Below are 18,551 nucleotides of genomic sequence, written 5' to 3'. Positions count from 1 at the left end.
AACTCAGTGACCTGTAGGAACAGCGCCCTCAACTGACGGGTTATGAAAGTCATGGGATCCATGACAAAAAAAAAAAAAAAAAACAACTTTTTTTTTTGTTTGTTTTAAAAGGCCGATTATAATGTCACGGGGAGACTAGGTGGGCAAGAGCTAATAACCCGGGCCCCTGCAATTTCCCTCAGACTAGGGAAATCCTGACTGACCCTCTACCTAGAGTTTACACTGATGGTGTGCATGTCTAGGCCTCGACCCTCACCCTGTCTCCTGTTTTAACCCTAGGCTGAAACCACCGCTCACCACCCAGTGAAAAGATCATACACCAATACCCATAGTTAGAACAGACAAGGATAACGGAAAATATACACCACGCCGCAGTCACTCAGGAATACACTATAAATGCGCATGGCAAAATAAATACAAATATAGGAAGGAGTAAATAACACAAAGGGAAATACACCACCAGCAACGATACTCCAACTACTAGCTCACCACTCCAGACCGAGATAACAACGCACAAGACAGAAGCTATAATCGGCGACGCCCAATGTTCAGGAGAACTATTTAAAGGCAATGGGCATGGCCCAGCTTCCAATCTGAGCATCAGGTAAATTAACCCCGGACCAGCTAGATAAAATATAGCCGACGCCAATGAGCACATAGTGGTCAAAAGCGGAATTACCGCTGTCTGTCAAACGACCTGGTCTGAACAGCGTCCGACATGACACCACAACCCTAACCCCAACACACCCCTAACCATAGTCCCAAACCTAACCATAACCCTAACCACAGACCTAACCCCAACACACTCCTAACCATAATCCCAATGCTAACTATAACTCTAACCAAAAATCTAACCCTAACACACCCCTAACCCTAATCCCAACCCTAATCGTAATCCCATCCATAACCGCAACCCTAACCCTAGCCAAACCCTAACACTAGCCCAACACTAACCCTAACTTTAGCCCAACCCTAACCCTCACTTTAGCCCAACCCTAATTTTAGCCCAACTCACTTTAGCCCAACTCTAACCCTAATGGAAAAATGGAAATAAATACATTTTTTATTTTTTTTATTATGTTTAGCTATCTAAGGGGGTGGTAAAGGGGGAGGGGTGTTTGATTTACTATTTTTTTTATTTTGATCAGTGTGAAAGGGTCTATCACAGTGATCAAAATTAACCAATAGGAGAAATTTCCTATATTTGCCGGGTGCCATCTGGCAGATCTCAGTGGGTACACTGCGCATGCACCCGCCATTTTGTCCCGGAAGAAGACGCCAGTGGCCCGCGGGACTTCACAGGAGTTGCAGGGACAACGGAGGTACCTGGGAAGGAGCGAGGACCCTATTTGTCTCTCCTGATATTCGATCACATCAGAGAAGCGAGAAATGAAATGGAAAATCTGACTTTTTTTTGCGGTTGCCATTATGCCGTTAATATTGGCAATCGCAACATTGGGGTCTGTAAAAACCGACCCAAATCATGTTGCCTGGGGTCTCAGCTACCCCCGGTAGCTGAGACCCCAGAGAAATTCTGACTCTGGGGGGTGCTATACCCTTATTTCTCAGCGCTGTGGCATAAGTACCCTTAACTGCTGCAGTTAACCCCTTCATGACCCAGCCTATTTTGACCTTAATGACCTGGCCGTTTTTTGCAATTCTGACCAGTGTCCCTTTATGAGGTAATAACTCAGCAACGCTTCAATGGATCCTAGCTGTTCTGAGACTGTTTTTTCGTGACATATGGGGCTTCACGTTAGTGGTAAATTTAGGTCAATAGTTTTTGAGGTTTTTTTGTGAAAAAAATGGAAATTTGGCTAAAATTTTGAAAATTTCGCAATTTTCAAATTTTGAATTTTTATTCTGTTAAACGAGAGTTATAATAAATACACACTACTACTTAAATACGGAGTAGAAAGACGAAACAGCAAAATATTTAAAATATTTATAACTTTATTGAAAAGATGATTAAAAACATGTAAAATAAGCTATAAGAACCACACATGACAGAGCGCACAAACAGGGACTTCTGGAAAAATCAATATATATGTACCAAGCCAGGCATGTTTGGGAAAATGATGCCTTAGGAAAAGGATATTTGTAAACAGCTGAATATATCTATATAATTAACTATTGCCAATTTTATATAACACTTAATTGTGTGTGCAAAGATTGCTACATAAAGTGCCAGTAAATAAATACCTCTTACATATATATACAAAAAATGTGCAAAAAATGCTACATAAAGTGCCAGTAATAAATACCTCCTATATATATATATATACAAAAAATGGTAAATAATAAATGTAGACTTGAAAAAGACCTAAAGTGTGCTAGTGCAAATTGCATATATATATAACTGATTAATAATCATGAAATGCTGGATGCTCAATGTAATTGCATAATGCACAAACGTGCCATTATAAATCATAGATCTAACATAAAGTGCTAAATATTCAGTGTATCCCACATAAGGTGCTAAGTATCCAATGTAAAACACATGGTATACATGTGTGTCACTGCAGAGTGGCCACAATATGGATCTAATCTAAGGTGCTAAGTGCTCAGTGCAAATATATAGCGCACAAATGTATAGCGCACAAATGTGCTACTACAAGGTTGTATCAGCAAGGATCCAGCTTAATCCATAACATAATATAGTAGAAACATGTAATCATACCTGGCTATAGATAAACACGGTCCCAAATAAAGCGTGTGCTCTCACCCCGACAGCGCCGTTTCGCTAATGCTTCCTCTATGGGGGCGTAACTTTACATGGCAAAAGGATATGTCTAAATACCGGAGGTGAATTGAAACTATGAATCTCATTGGTGGGCAGAAGTGGGCGCTTCCACAGTAATAAAAGTCTGAGCCGGGCTGAAAAAGTGACTTCCGGTCTCCGCGCTGGAACGCATGCTGGAATGCATAACGGCTCCTCTGCGCAGGACCGGAAGTCCAGGCTGACTTATACAATGGAAGCGCGCCTCCCTTCAATGAGAAAAGCGGAAAGAGAAGGAACTCTGCTACATATGAAAAAAAGGGAACGAAAACTGAGTGAATAAATATGTGAAAAATGTAATACAAACTAGACTATAATTATTTTTTAGGATATATTATATATACTTTTAGTCATGTGCACTTCTTTTTGTGTAAATAAAATGTGTCCATCGATAGAATACTACAATAGTGAATATAGAAAAATAAATTATGGATATAAATATAAATGATACATAAATGAATAATAATTACTAGAGAAAATAATAATTAAGAATACAAATATGTGATATGAAAAATCAAATAAATAGTAAAAATAAATAATAAAAAATAAATAAAATAAAAAAATAAAAAATAATAAATAAAAAATAGAAAATAAAAAAATATAATAGAAAATATATATATATATAATGTTAAATAATAAAATAATAATTATTAATTAATAATTAATCAATATGAATAAGTGTTAAATATAAATATAAAGAATACAAAAATAATAATAATAATAATAATAAAAAAAGTACCCTTAACTGCTGCAGTTAACCCCTTCATGACCCAGCCTATTTTGACCTTAATGACCTGGCCGTTTTTTGCAATTCTGACCAGTGTCCCTTTATGAGGTAATAACTCAGCAACGCTTCAATGGATCCTAGCTGTTCTGAGACTGTTTTTTCGTGACATATGGGGCTTCACGTTAATGGTAAATTTAGGTCAATAGTTTTTGAGTTTTTTTTGTGAAAAAAATGGAAATTTGGCTAAAATTTTGAAAATTTCGCAATTTTCAAATTTTGAATTTTTATTCTGTTAAACGAGAGTTCTGTGACACAAAATAGTTAATAAATAACATTACCAACATGTCTACTTTACATCAGCACAATCTTGGAAACAACATTTTTTTTTGCTAGGAAGTTATAAGGGTTAAAATTTGACCAGCGATTTCTCATTTTTACAAAAAAAATTTACAAAACCATTTTTTTAGGGACCACCTCACATTTGAAGTCAGTTTGAGGGGCCTATATAGCTGAAAATACCAAAAAGTGACACCATTCTAAAAACTGCACCCCTCAAGGTGCTCAAAACTACATTCGAGAAGTTTATTAACCTTTCAGGTGCTTCACAGCAGCAGAAGCAACATGGAAGGAAAAAATGAACATTTAACTTTTTAATCACAAAAATGAATTTTAGCAACAATTTTTTTATTTTCCCAAGGGTAAAAAGAGAAACTAGACCCAATAAGTTATTGTACAATTTGTCCTGAGTACGCCGATACCCCATATGTGGGGGGGAACCACTGTTTGGGCGCACGACAGGGCTCGGAAGGGACTTTTCAATGAAAAATTGGCTCCAATCTTTAGCGGACACCATGTCGCGTTTGGAAAGCCCCTGTGTGCCTAAACATTGGAGCTCCCCCACAAGTGACCCCATTTTGGAAACTAGACCCCCAAGGAACTTATATAGATGCATAGTGAGCACTTTGAACCCCCAGGTGCTTCACAAATTGATCCGTAAAAATGAAAAAGTACTTTTTTTCACAAAAAAATTATTTTAGCCTCAATTTTGTTCATTTCCACATGGACAACAGGATAAAATGGATCCTAAAATGTGTTGGGCAATTTCTCCTGAGCACACCGATACCTCACATGTGGGGGTAAACCACTGTTTATGCACACGGCAGGGCTCAGAAGAGAAGGAGCGCCATTTGACTTTTGAATGAAAAATTAGCTACAATCGTTAGCGGACACCATGTCGCGTTTGGAGAGCCCCTGTGTGCCTAAACATTGGAGCTCCCCACATGTGACCCCATTTTGGAAACTAGACCCCCCCAGGAACTTATCTAGATGCATAGTGAACACTTTGAACCCCCTGGTGCTTCACAAATTGATCCGTAAAAATGAAAAAGTACTTTTTTTTCACAAAAAAATTATTTTCGCCTCAATTTGTCCATTTCCACATGAGCAACAGGATAAAATGGATCCTAAAATTTATTGGGCAATTTCTCCTGAGTACACTGATACCTCACATGTGGGGGTAAACCACTGTTTGGGCACACGGCAGGGCTCGGAAGGGAAGGAGCGCCATTTGACTTTTTCAATGAAAAATTAGCTCCAATCGATAGCAGACACCATGTCGCATTTGGAGAGCCCCTGTGTGCCTAAACATTGGAGCTCCCCCACATGTGATCCCATTTTGGAAACTAGACCTCCCGTGGAACTAATCTAGATGTGCAGTCACCACTTTAAACCCCCAAGTGCTTCACAGAAGTTTATAACGCAGAGCCGTGAAAATAAAAAATCATTTTTCTTTCCTCAAAAATTATTTTTTAGCCCGCAATTTTATTTTTCACAAGAGTAACAGGAGAATTTGGACCCCAAAAGTTGTTGTCCAGTTTGTCCTGAGTATGCTGATACCCCATATGTTGGGGGGAACCACCGTTTGGGCACACGTTGGGGCTCAGAAGGGAAGTAGTGACATTTTGGAATGCAGACTTTGATGGAATGGTCTGCGGGCATCATGTTACGTTTGCAGAGCCGCTGATGTGCCTAAACAGTAGAAATCCCCCACAAGTGACCCCATTTTGGAAACTAGACTTCCCAAGGAACTTATCTATATATGTGGTGAGCACTTTGAACCCCAAGTGCTTCACAGAAGTTTACAACGCAGAGCCGTGAAAATAAAAAATCATTTTTCTTTCCTCAAAAATGATGTTTTAGCAAGCAATTTTTTATTTTTGCATGGGTCACAGGAGAAATTAGACCCCAAAAGTTGTTGCCCAGTTTGTCCTGAGTATGCTGGTACCCCATATGTGGGGATAAACCACAGTTTGGGCACACATCAGGGCTCGGAAGGGAAGTAGTGATGTTTTGAAATGCAGACTTTGATGGAATGGTTTGCGAGCGTCACGTTGCATTTGCAGAGCCCCTGATGTGCCTAAACAGTAGAAACCCCACACAAGTGACCCCATTTTGGAAACTAGATCCCCCAAGGAACTTATCTAGATATGTGGTGAGCACTTTGAACCCCAAAGTGCTTCACAGAAGTTTACAACGCAGAGCCGTGAAAATAAAAAATAATTTTTCTTTCCTCAAAAATGATGTTTTAGCAAGCAATTTTTTATTTTCGCAAGGGTAGCAGGGGAAATTGGACCCCAATAGTTGTTGCCCAGTTTGTTCTGGGCATACTGGTACCCCATATGTGGGGGTAAACCACTGTTTGGGCACAGGTCGGGGCTTGGAAGCGAGGGAGCACCATTTGACTTTTTGAACGCAAGATTGGCTGGAATCAATGGTGGCGCCATGTTGCGTTTGGAGACCCCTGATGTGCCTAACCCTAATCCCAACTCTAGCCATAACCCTAATCACAACCCTAACCCCAACACACACCTAACCACAACCCTAACCCCAACACACCTCTAATCCCAACCCTTACCCAAACCTAACCACAACCCTAACCCCAACACACCCCTAACCCTAATCCCAACCCTAACCCAACCCCAACCACATCCCTAACCCCAACACACCCCTAACCCTAACCATAACCCTAACCACAAGCCTAATCTTAACCCTATTTCCAACCCTAGCCCAAATTCCAACCCTAACTCTAATTCCAACCCTAACCCTAAGGCTATGTGCCCACGTTGCGGATTCGTGTGAGATTTTTCCGCACCATTTTTGAAAAATCCGCAGGGAAAAGGCACTGCGTTTTACCTGCAGATTTACTGCGGATTTCCAGTGTTTTTTTGTGCGGATTTCACCTGCAGATTCCTATTGAGGAACAGGTGTAAAACGCTGCGGAATCCGCACAAAGAATTGACATGCTGTGGAAAATACAACGCAGCGTTTCTGCGTTATTTTCCGCACCATGGGCATAGCGGATTTGGTTTTCCATAGGTTTACATGGTACTGTAAACCTGATGGAAAACTGCTACGAATCCGCAGTTGCCAATCCGCTGCGGATCTGCAGCCAAATCCGCACCGTGTGTGCATAGCCTAATTCTAAGGGTATGTGCACACGCTGCGAAAAAAGCTGCAGATCCGCAGCGTTTTTGCAGCTGTGGGTCCGCAGCAGTTTCCCACAGTTCAATGTAAACCTATGGGAAACAAAAAACGCTGTGCACATGCTGCGGAAAAAACTGCGCGGAAACGTAGCAGTTTACATTTCACAGCATGTCACTTCTTTCTGCAGATTCCGCAGCGGTTTTACAGCTGCTCCTATAGAAAACCGCAGTTGTAAAACCACAGTGAAATCCGCAGAAAAACCGCCGTAAATCCGCGATAAATCCGCAGCGGTTTTGCACTGCGGATAAATCCGCAGAGGACCAGAATACATGTGCACATAGCATTTCCCTAACCCTAATTCTAACCCTAGCCCTAACCCTAACCCTAGCCCTAGCCCTAACCCTGACCCTAACCCTAGTTCTAACCCTAGTTCTAACCCTAACCCTAGTGGAAAAATAAAAGTAAATATATTTTCTTTATTTTATTATTGTCCCTACCTATGGGGGTGATAAAGGGGGGGTTTATTTACTATTTTTTTTTATTTTAATCACTGTGATAGGTTTTATCATAGTGATCAAAATGTAGAAGGAACAAATCTGCTGGCTGGCAGATTCGGCGGGCGCCATTTTGGAAGATGGCGGCGCCCATGGAACAGACGGACACCGGGAGGCTCGGTAAGTATGAGGGGGGGATCGGAGCACAGGGGGGATTGGAGCACGGGGTGGGATCGGAGCACGGGGGGAGCGGACAGGAGGACGGGTGGGAGCGGACCACAGAACGGAGGACTGGGGAGGCGATCGGTGGCTGTGGGGGGGGGGCAGATCAGGATTTCCAGCCATGGCCGATGATATTGCAGCATCGGCCATGGCTGGATTGTAATATTTCACCATTTTCATAGGTGAAATATTACAAATCGCTCTGATTGGCTGTTTCACTTTCAACAGCCAATCAGAGCGATCATAGCCATGGGGGGGTGAGGTCACCCCCCCTGGACTGAAGTACCAATCCCCTGTCCCTGCAGATCGGGTGAAATTGGAGTTAATCCTTTCACCCGATCTACAGGGATGCGATCCCTCCATGACGCCACATAGGCGTCACAGGTCGGATTGGCACCGACTTTCATGATGCCTATGTGGTGTCACAGGTCGGGAAGGGGTTAAAAGGCATATTGGCGGTCGTTAACGGGTTAATATTTGTCTATTTGATCATGTTTCATTCCACTCTTTGTTTGGTGATATGATGATAAAGCATTGTTTTTTGCCTTGTTTTATATTTTTTATGGTGTTCACTAAAGGGGCTAACTATTGGGAAGCATTAAGTCGTTCTGGACATGGCAATACCAAACATGTGTACTTTTATTGTTTATATTTTTTACATAAATATTTTGATTTAAATATAATTGGTTTGTACTTGCATGAAAAATGCATGGCACTTGCATTACACTCGTCGAGCTTTTAAGGAACAAAATCAGATCAATTTTAAAATCGCTACTGTGACTCGAGCATAACAAGCAGAGGGAATATAATATACTGCACATGAGTTTGTTAAAGTGAACCTGTCTGCAGGATTTTCATCAGTAAAGCCTCTTTTACACGTCAGTGTCTCCGGTACGTGTACTGATAGTTTTCTCTCGTACCGGAGACACTGACACACGTAGACCCATGCAAATGAATGGGTCTATGCACATGTCTCTGTGTTTTCACGGACCGTGTGTCCGTGTTGAAAACACGGAGACATGTCCGCTTATCTCCGGCAGCACGGTCCGCAAACTGTCCCGCACACGGAGAACAGTGTGCACTCTCCTCCGTGTGCACGTACCGCGGTAGGAGAGACAGCGCTACAGTAAGCGCTGTCCCCCATGCGTGTGGTGCTGAAGGCGGCATTCATCTCTTCTCCCCTGCAGGAGAGAAGAGATGAAAAATCAAGTTTTTGTTTTTTTTTGTTAAAAATAAAGTTTGGGGGTAACCTCCCGCCTCTCATCCCCTGTGCGCCCGCCCACTTGCAGAGAAATACTCACCCAGCTCCCGCGATGTCTCCTCTCCGGCGGTGAGCCCACCTCAAAGCCGCAACATGTCAGCTGTTTTGTACAGCTGACAAGTGCGCGCAATGAGCACGAGCGGAATCGCAATCTGCCTACGCCCATTAACTAGTTCAATGTCGCTGTCAAACGCTGACAGCGGCATTTAACTAGCGCTCCCGGCTGCGTGGCCGGACATGCTTGCATCGCTGACCCCATCACATGACCCGATCTATCAATAAAAACAAAGGATTAACCTGATCGCTAAATGGCGTAGCGAGAAAAAAGAACAAACCGCCAAAATTATGTTTTTTTGGTCACCACAACATTGCATTAAAATGCAATAATGGGCAATCAAAAGAACATATCTGCACCAAAATGGTATCATTAAAAACACCAGATCGGCATGCAAAAAATAAGCCCTCACCCAACCCCAGATCATGAAAATTGGACACGCTATGGGTATCGGAATATGGCACAATTTTGTTGTTTTTTTTTTAGCAAACTTTGGAATTTTTTTTACCACTTAGATAAAAGAGAACCTAGACATGTTTGGTGTCTATGAACTCATAATAACCTGGAAAATCATAATGGCAGGTTAGTTTTAGCATTTAGTGAACCTAGCAAAAAATCCAAACAAAAAACAAGTGTGAGATTGCACTTTTTTGCAATTTCACCACACTTGGAAATTTTTTCCCATTTTCTAGTACACAACATGCTATAACCAATGATGTTGTTGAAAAGTACAACTTGTCCCACAAAAAACAAGCCCTCACATGGCCATATTGATGGAAAATTAAAAAAGTTATGGCTCTGGGAATGAGAGGAGTGAGAAACGAGAACGAAAAAACGTAAAAAGCTCCTGGGTGAAGGGGTTAAAATGATACCTTGGTTGATGAAATCCATCTTGTGGCAGTTGTTTAATCTTTATTTGTAGTTTTCAGTTGATCAAGTTAATTTTTTTTTTCTAACCCCACAATATCTTATGCAGTATTTAACCCCTTTACCGCCAAGGGTGGTTTGCACGTTAATGACCGGGCCAATTTTTACAATTCTGACCACTGTCCCTTTATGAGGTTATAACTCTGGAACGCTTCAACAGATCCTGATGATTCTGACAATGTTTTCTCGTGACATATTGTACTTCATGATAGTGGTAAAATGTCTTTGATATTATCTGTGTTTATTTAAAAAAAACGGAAATTTGGCAACAATGTAGAACATTCTGCAATTTTCCAAATTTGAATTTTTAGGCCCTTAAATCACATAGATATATCACACAAAATACTTAATAAGTAACATTTCCCACATGTCTACTTTAAATCAGCACAATTTTGGAACCAAATTTTTTTTCTGTTAGGGAGTTATAAGGGTTAAAATTGACCAGCAATTTCTCATTTTTACAACACCATTTTTTTTTTAGGGACCACATCACATTTGAAGTCACTTTGAGAGTTCTATATGATACAAAATACCCATGTGTGACACCATTCTAAAAACTGCAAATCTCAAGGTACTCAAAACCACATTCAATAAGTTTATTAACTCTTCAGGTGTTTTACAGGAATTTTTGGAATGTTTAAAAAAAATTAACATTTAACTTTTTTTCACAAAAAATCTACTTCAGCTCCAATTTGTTTTATTTTACCAAGGGTAACAGGAGAAATTGGACCAGAAAGGTTGTTGTACAATTTGTCCTGAGTATGCTGATACCCCATCTGTGGGGGTAAACCACTGTTTGGGCGCATGGCAGAGCTCGGAAGGGAAGGAGCGCCATTTGACTTTTCAATGCAAAATTGACTGGAATTGAGATGGGACGCCATGGAGAACCCCTGAGGTGCCTAAACATTTAAACCCCCCCATAATTGACACCATTTTGGAAAGAAGACCCCCTAAGGAACTTATCTAGATGTGTTGTGAAAACTTTGAACCTCCAAGTGTTTCACTACAGTTTATAAGGCAGAGCCGTGAAAATAAAAATTCTTTTTTTTTCCACAAAAAAATTTTTTTAGCCCCCAGATTTGTATTTTCCCAAGGGTAACAGGAGAAATTGGACACCAAAAGTTGTTGTCCAATTTGTTCTGAGTACGCTGATGCCCGATTTGTGGAAGGAACCACCGTTTGGGCGCATGGCAGAGATCAGAAGAGACGGTGCGCCGTTTGTAATGCAGACTTAGATGGATTGGTCTGCAGGCGTCACGTTGCATTTGCAGAGCCCTGATGTACCTAAACAGTAGAAACCCCCCACAATTGACCCCATATTGGAAACTAGACCCCCCAAGGAACTTATCTAGATGCGTTGTGAGAACTTTGCACCCCCAAGTGTTTCACTACAGTTTATAACTCAGAGCCGTGAAAATAAAAATTCTTTTATTTCACAAAAATTATTTTTTAGCCCCCAGTTTTGTATTTTCCCAAGGGTAACAGGAGAACTTTGACATCAAAAGTTGTTGTCCAATTTGTCCTGAGTACGCTGATACCCCACATGTAGTAGGGAACCACCGTTTGGGCGCATGGCAGAGCTCAGAAGGGAAGGAGCTCCGTTTGGAATGCAGACTTAGATGTAATGGTCTGCAGGCGTCACAATGCGTTTGCAGAGCCCCTGATGTACCTAAACAGTAGAAACCCCCCACAATTGAACCCATATTGGAAACTAGACCCCCAAGGAACTTATCTAAATGTGTTGTGAGAACTTTGAACCCCCAAGTGTTTCACTACAGTTTAAAACACAGAGCCGTGAAAATAAAAAATATTTTTTTTCCACACAAATTATTTTTTAGCCCCCAGTTTTGTATTGTTCCAAGGGTAACAGGGGAAATTGGACCCCAAAAGTTGTTGGACAATTTGTCCCAAGTACGCTGATACCCCATATGTGGGGGGGAACCACCGTTTGGGCGCATGGCAGAGCTCGGAAGGAAAGGAGCGTCTTTTGGAATGTAGACTTAAATGGATTGGTCTGCAGGCGTCACGTTGCATTTGCAGAGCCTCTGATGTACGTAAACAGTAGAAACCCCCACAAGTGACCCCATGTTGGAAACTAGACCCCCAAGGAACTTATCTAGATGTATCGTGAGAACTTTGAACCCCCAAGCGTTTCACTACAGTTTATAACACAGAGCCGTGAAAATAAAAATCCTTTTTTTTTTATCCAAAAATTATTTTTAGCCACGGTTTAACTTTTTAGTCACAAAAATGATCTTTTAGCAACAATTTTTTTATTTTCCCAAGGGTAAAAAGAGAAACTGGACACCAAAAGTTATTGTACAATTTGTCCTGAGTACGCGGATACCCCATATGTGGGGGGGAACCACTGTTTGGGTGCATGACAGGGCTCGGAAGGGAAGGAGCGCCATTTGACTTTTTCAATGAAAAATTGGCTCCAATCTTTAGCGGACACCATGTCGCGTTTGGAGAGCCCCTGTGTGCCTAAACATTGGAGCTCCCCCACAAGTGACCCCATTTTGAAAACTAGACCCCCCAAGAAACTTATCTAGATGCATAGTGAGCACTTTGAACCCCCAGGTGCTTCACAAATTGATCTGTAAAAATGAAAAAGTACTTTTTTTCACAAAAAAATTATTTTAGCCTCAATTTGCTCATTTCCATATGGGCAACAGGATAAAATGGATCCTAAAATGTGTTGGGCAATTTCTCCTGAGCACACCGATACCTCACATGTGGGGGTAAACCACTGTTTGTGCACACGGCAGGGCTCGGAAGGGTAGGAGCGCCATTTGACTTTTGAATGAAAAATTAGCTACAATCGTTAGCGGACACCATGTCGCGTTTGGAGATCCCCTGTGTGCCTAAACATTGGAGCTCCCCACATGTGACCCTATTTTGGAAACTAGACCCCCAAGGAACTTATCTAGATGCATAGTGAGCACTTTGAACCCCCAGGTGCTTCACAAATTGATCCGTAAAAATGAAAAAGTACTTTTTTTTCACAAAAAATTTCTTTTAGCCTCAATTTGTTCATTTCCACATGAGCAACAGGATAAAATGGATCCTAAAATTTATTGGGCAATTTCTCCTGAGTACACTGATACCTCACATGTGGGGGTAAACCACTGTTTGGGCACACGGCAGGGCTTGGAAGGGAAGGAGCGCCATTTGACTTTTTCAATGAAAAATTAGCTACAATTGACAGCAGACACCATGTCACATTTGGAGAGCCCCTGTGTGCCTAAACATTGAAGCTCCCCCACATGTGACCCCATTTTGGAAACTAGACCTCCCGTGGAACCAATATAGATGTGCAGTGACCACTTTAAACCCCCAAGTGCTTCACAGAAGTTTATAACGCAGAGCCGTGAAAATAAAAAATCATTTTTCTTTCCTCAAAAATTATTTTTTAGCCCGCAATTTTATTTTTTACAAGAGTAACAGGAGAAATTGGACCACAAAAGTTGTTGTCCAGTTTGTCCTGAGTACGCTGATACCCCATATGTGGTGGGGAACCACCGTTTGGGCACACGTTGGGGCTCAGAAGGGAAGTAGTGACATTTTGGAATGCAGACTTTGATGGAATGGTCTGCGGGCATCATGTTACGTTTGCAGAGCCGCTGATGTGCCTAAACAGTAGAAATCCCCCACAAGTGACCCCATTTTGGAAACTAGACCCCCCAAGAAACTTATCTAGATATGTGGTGAGCACTTTGAACCCCCAAGTGCTTCACAGAAGTTTACAACGCAGAGCCGTGAAAATAAAAAATCATTTTTCTTTCCTCAAAAATGATGTTTTAGCAAGCAATTTTTTATTTTCGCAAGGGTAACAGGAGAAATTAGACCCCAAAAGTTGTTGCCCAGTTTGTCCTGAGTATGCTGGTACCCCATATGTGGGGGTAAACCACTGTTTGGGCACACGTCAGGGCTCGGAAGGGAAGTAGTGATGTTTTGAAATGCAGACCTTGATGGAATGGTCTGCAGGTGTCACGTTGCATTTGCAGAGCCCCTGATGTGCCTAAACAATAGAAACCCCCCACAAGTGACCCCATATTGGAAACTAGACCCCCAAGGAACTTATCTAGATGTGTTATGAGAACTTTGAACCTCCAAGTGTTTCACTACAGTTTATAACACAGAGCCGTGAAAATAAAAAATCTGTTTTTTTTATACAAAAATTATTTTTAGCCACGGTTTTGTATTGTCCCAAGGGTAACAGGAGAAATTGGACCCCAAAAGTTGCTGTCCAATTTGTCCTGAGTACGCTGATACCCCATATGTTGCAGTAAACCCCTGTTTGGGCACACGGGTGAGCTCGGAAGGGAAGGAGCACTGTTTTACTTTTTCAACGCAGAATTGGCTGGAATTGCGATCGGACCCCATGTCACGTTTGGAGAGCCCCTGATGTGCCTAAACAGTGGAAACCCTCCAATTCTAACTGAAACCCTAACCCAAACATACCCCTAACCCTAATCCCAACTATAACCCTAACCACACTCCTAACCCTATTCCGAACCCTAACTTTAGCCCCAACCTAACCCTAACTTTAGCCCCAACCCTAACCTCAACCTTAACCCTAACCCCAACCCTAACAATAGCCCCAACCCTAACCCTAACTTTAGCCCCAACCCTAACCCTAACTTTAGCCCCAAGCCTAACCCTAACTTTAGCCCCACCCCTAACACTAACCCTAACTTTAGCCCCAACCCTAACCCTAATTGGAAAATGGAAATAAATACATTTTTTAAAATTTTATTATTTTTCCCTAAGGGGGCGATGAAGGGGGGTTTGATTTACTTTCATAGTGCTTTTTTAGCGGATTTTTATGATTGGCAGCCGTCACACACTAAAAGACGCTTTTTATTGCAAAAAATAGTTTTTGCGTCTCCACATTTTGAGAGCTATAATTTTTCCATATTTTGGTCCACAGAGTCATGTGAGGTCTTGTTTTTTGCAGGATGAGTTGACATTTTTATTCATATCATTTTCAGGCACGTGACATTTTTTGATCGCTTTTTATTCCGATTTTTGTGAGGTAGAATGAACAAAAACCAGCTATTCATGAATTTCTTTTGGGGGGGCGTTTATACCGTTCCACGTTTGGTAAAATTGATAAAGCAGTTTTATTCTTCGGGTCAGTACGATTACAGCGATACCTCATTTATATAATTTTTTAATGTTTTGTCGCTTTTATACGATAAAAACTATTTTACATAAAAAATAATTATTTTTGCATCGCTTTATTCTGAGGACTATTTAATAAGTCGGGTCGTTACGGACGCGGCGATACTAAATATGTGTACTTTTATTGTTTTTTTTATATTTAGATAAAGAAATGTATTTATTGGAACAATATATATATATTTTTTTTTTTTCTTTATTTAGGATTTTTTTTTTTTACACGTGTAAATATTTTTTTTTCTACTTTTTTACATTGCCCCAGGGGGGACATCACATTATAGTGACAGATCGCTGATCTGACACTTTGCAGTGCACTGTGTCAGTGTAACAACTCTGCTGGCATCACGTCATGGCCTCGCATCTCTCACACTATCTTACCCACTGCTCCAGGTCATGATGTGGTTTCTGTTTCTTGCCAGCTCCATGTTCTGTGTCTCTGCTCTCTGCATGCTTCATGGTTCTGTGTATAGAGGGGCGGCGCCTGAACTCTCTGGTTCTTATAGCAATCAGGTGCATCTGTCCAATCTGTTCCTGACCAATAACCAAGAGGCCTCCAGTATATAGTGCAGCTTCACCCAGTGTTCTGGGCCTGTGCAATGTGTTAGCTCAGTTAGTGTCTTGCTTCTGAGTTTGCCTGGCCTTGCTCTGAGTTACTCCCTCTCTGGAGGATTCTCTGTGTTATTTCCTTGGTCTTGTTGTCCGCCCACCAGGAGGCAGTATATCCTGGTCCCAGTGTCTTTGTACTTGTGTCTTGTTCCATTGCCTTGTCTGTACTTAGTCTTATCTCTGTCTCCTAGTCTTTGGCTTCCTTCCCTGTTGTCTTTCTTTGTATTCTCAGTCTGCTTTCACTTCGCACTCTTGCAGCTCTGCCTGCTCTGTACCTTTGTGACTTTACCTCTGCTCCTCACTTCTGCGTTTCTGCTCCTTTCTACTCAGCTTATCTTCTGCTGTTGCAGTTATCCCTTGCTGCAGCTTCTCTCCACATTCTTTGTGGCTCTGCTCAGCTTTGCTGCCGAGACCTCTCCCGCAGCACCTCTCCGCTCCTTGCGGTTCTACCTGGCTCCGCTCCTTGCGGTTCTACCTGGCTCCGCTCCTTGCGGTTCTACCTGGCTCCGCTCCTTGCGGTTCTACCTGGCTCCGCTCCTTGCGGTTCTACCTGGCTCCGCTCCTTGCGGTTCTACCTGGCTCCGCTCCTTGCGGTTCTACCTGGCTCCGCTCCTTGCGGTTCTACCTGGCTCCGCTCTTTGCAGTTCTACTTCTCCTGCACTTGGCTCCGCCGCCAGCTCTTGGCTCCGCCTCCTGCCTGTCTGCACTTGGCTCCGCCTCCAGCTCTTGGCTCCGCCTCCTGTCTGCACTTGGCTCCACCTCCAGCTCTTGGCTCCGCCTCCTGCAGTTTTTCACTTGGCTCCGCCTCCTGCTCTTGGCTCCGCCTCCTGCATTTCTGTTCTTGGCTCTAGCTCCTGTGCTTTCGCTCTGCATCCGCTCTTGCGGTCTTTATCTACTTATTCCTAGGTCCTCGTGTCTGAACAGGTTCTTACCCGTTCTACATACCTGCCTGCAGACCGGTTCTTCCAGTGTACCAGTCTTGTCCACCAGTCCTGCCAGAGAGCCAGCCGTGCCCACCTGCCTTCCCAGAGAGCCAGCCGTGCCCGCCTGCCTACCAGAGAGCCAGCCGTGCCCGCCTGCCTGACAGTGTTCCTGTTGTACCCGTCTGCCTGCCTATGTGCCAGCCGTGCCCGCTTGCTTGTCTATGTTCCGTTCCCCGGTGGGATCAGCAGCCACAACCAGACTCCACCCTGGAGTGGTACCTGGTAGCTTCCTATTGCACAAGTCTGACCTCACCATCAGAGGCTCCAGCGAACACCTAGGAAGCTACTTAGTTACGCCCCTTCCAGGGAGGTTTGGTCTGTGGTCCAGTGGGGCCACTTCCCCGCACGCCCGCGCCAACCAGTCTGGGCGCGAGCATGACAGTCAGATCTGCGATCACACAGGCACTGAAGGAGGCTTGCCGGCACCTGCTCCGAGTAGGCGCTTGCAAGCCACCTCCCTGCAGAACCTGGAAGGCCCCCCGTGGCCATTTTGGATCCGGGCTTGCAGGGAGGAGGTAGGAGACCCTCGGAGCAACGTGATCACACCGCGTTGCTCCGAGGGTCTCAGGGAAGCACGCGGGGAGCCCCCTCCCTGCTCGATGCTTCCCTTTGCCGCCGGAACGCTGCGATCATCTTTGATCGCAGTGTGCTGGAGGTTAATGTGCCAGGAGTGGTCCGTGACCGCTCCTGGCACATAGTGTTGGATGTCAGCTGTGATAGTCAGCCCCCCGATAGTCCTCCCGTGATCGCGACTGATCGGTGATGACGTACTATCCCGTCGGTGGTCATACAGGCCCATACCACCTCGACGGGATAGTACATCTAATGTCAGAAAGGGGTTAAAATAGAGGACAGGTTACTGAGGGATCAGTGTCCTGTTATAAGCCATAACTCTCTGCAGGCCGGCCTAGAGCACGAGCATCTCATTAACTGAAAACTACAAATAAAGATTAAACAACAACCACAAGACGGATATCATCAATTATTGTATCATTGTAATCGATATAATGGCGAAGACCTGACACTGTCTGCAGTTTACTGAACACAATTCTGCTGACATGTTTGATTTAAATATGTGTTCATTTCCCTGTAATCTACATATATTCCATATACATTTCCCACCTAATAAGAACAGGGAATATATTATACTAGATGGTGGCCCGATTCTAACGCATTGGGTATTCTAGAATATGTATGTCCACGTAGTATATTGCACAGCCCACGTAGTATATTGCCCAGCCACATAGTATATTGCCCAGTGACGTAGTATACAGCACAGAGCCACATAGTATATTGCCCAGATACATAGTATATTGGCCAGTTACATAGTATATTGCCCAGTGACGTAGTATATTGCCCAGTGATGTAGTATACAGCACACAGCCACGTAGTATATTGCACAGCCCACGTAGTATATTGCCCAGCCACGTAGTATATTGCCCAGTGACGTAGTATATTGGCCAGTTACGTAGTATATTGCCCAGTGACGTAGTATATTGCCCAGTGACGTAGTATACAGCACAGAGCCACGTAGCATATTGCCCAGCTACATAGTATATTGCCCAGCCATGTATGACACAGGTTAAAAAAATAAAAAATAAACATATACTCACCTTCCGGCTGGCCTCGACCAATCAGCAAGGCGGGATTTCCGAGACAGACAGACAATTAGACCCTTAGACAACACAATGGCGGCACTTGACAGCACTGGAGGACAATGCCCGTCACTGATTGGTCGAGGCCTGGCGGCTTCGACCAATCAGAGACGCGGGATTTCCAGGACAGACAGACAATTAAACCCTTAGACAATTATATATATAGATATACACT

The 18,551-nt window shown here is 43.0% G+C and overlaps 1 protein-coding gene across 1 annotated transcript in view; it reads left to right on the top strand.

Moving 5' to 3' along the window:
* The window catches only part of EPSTI1 (epithelial stromal interaction 1), a 454,026-nt gene that overhangs the window by 232,100 nt on the left and 203,375 nt on the right, over window positions 1-18,551 (top strand). The window lies entirely within an intron of this gene.

Source organism: Ranitomeya variabilis, chromosome 3, assembly GCF_051348905.1.
Source record: "Ranitomeya variabilis isolate aRanVar5 chromosome 3, aRanVar5.hap1, whole genome shotgun sequence".
Classification (NCBI taxonomy): domain Eukaryota; kingdom Metazoa; phylum Chordata; class Amphibia; order Anura; family Dendrobatidae; genus Ranitomeya; species Ranitomeya variabilis.
The sequence above is the reverse complement of the archived record's forward strand: the minus strand, read 5'-3'. Positions and strand labels throughout refer to the sequence as shown.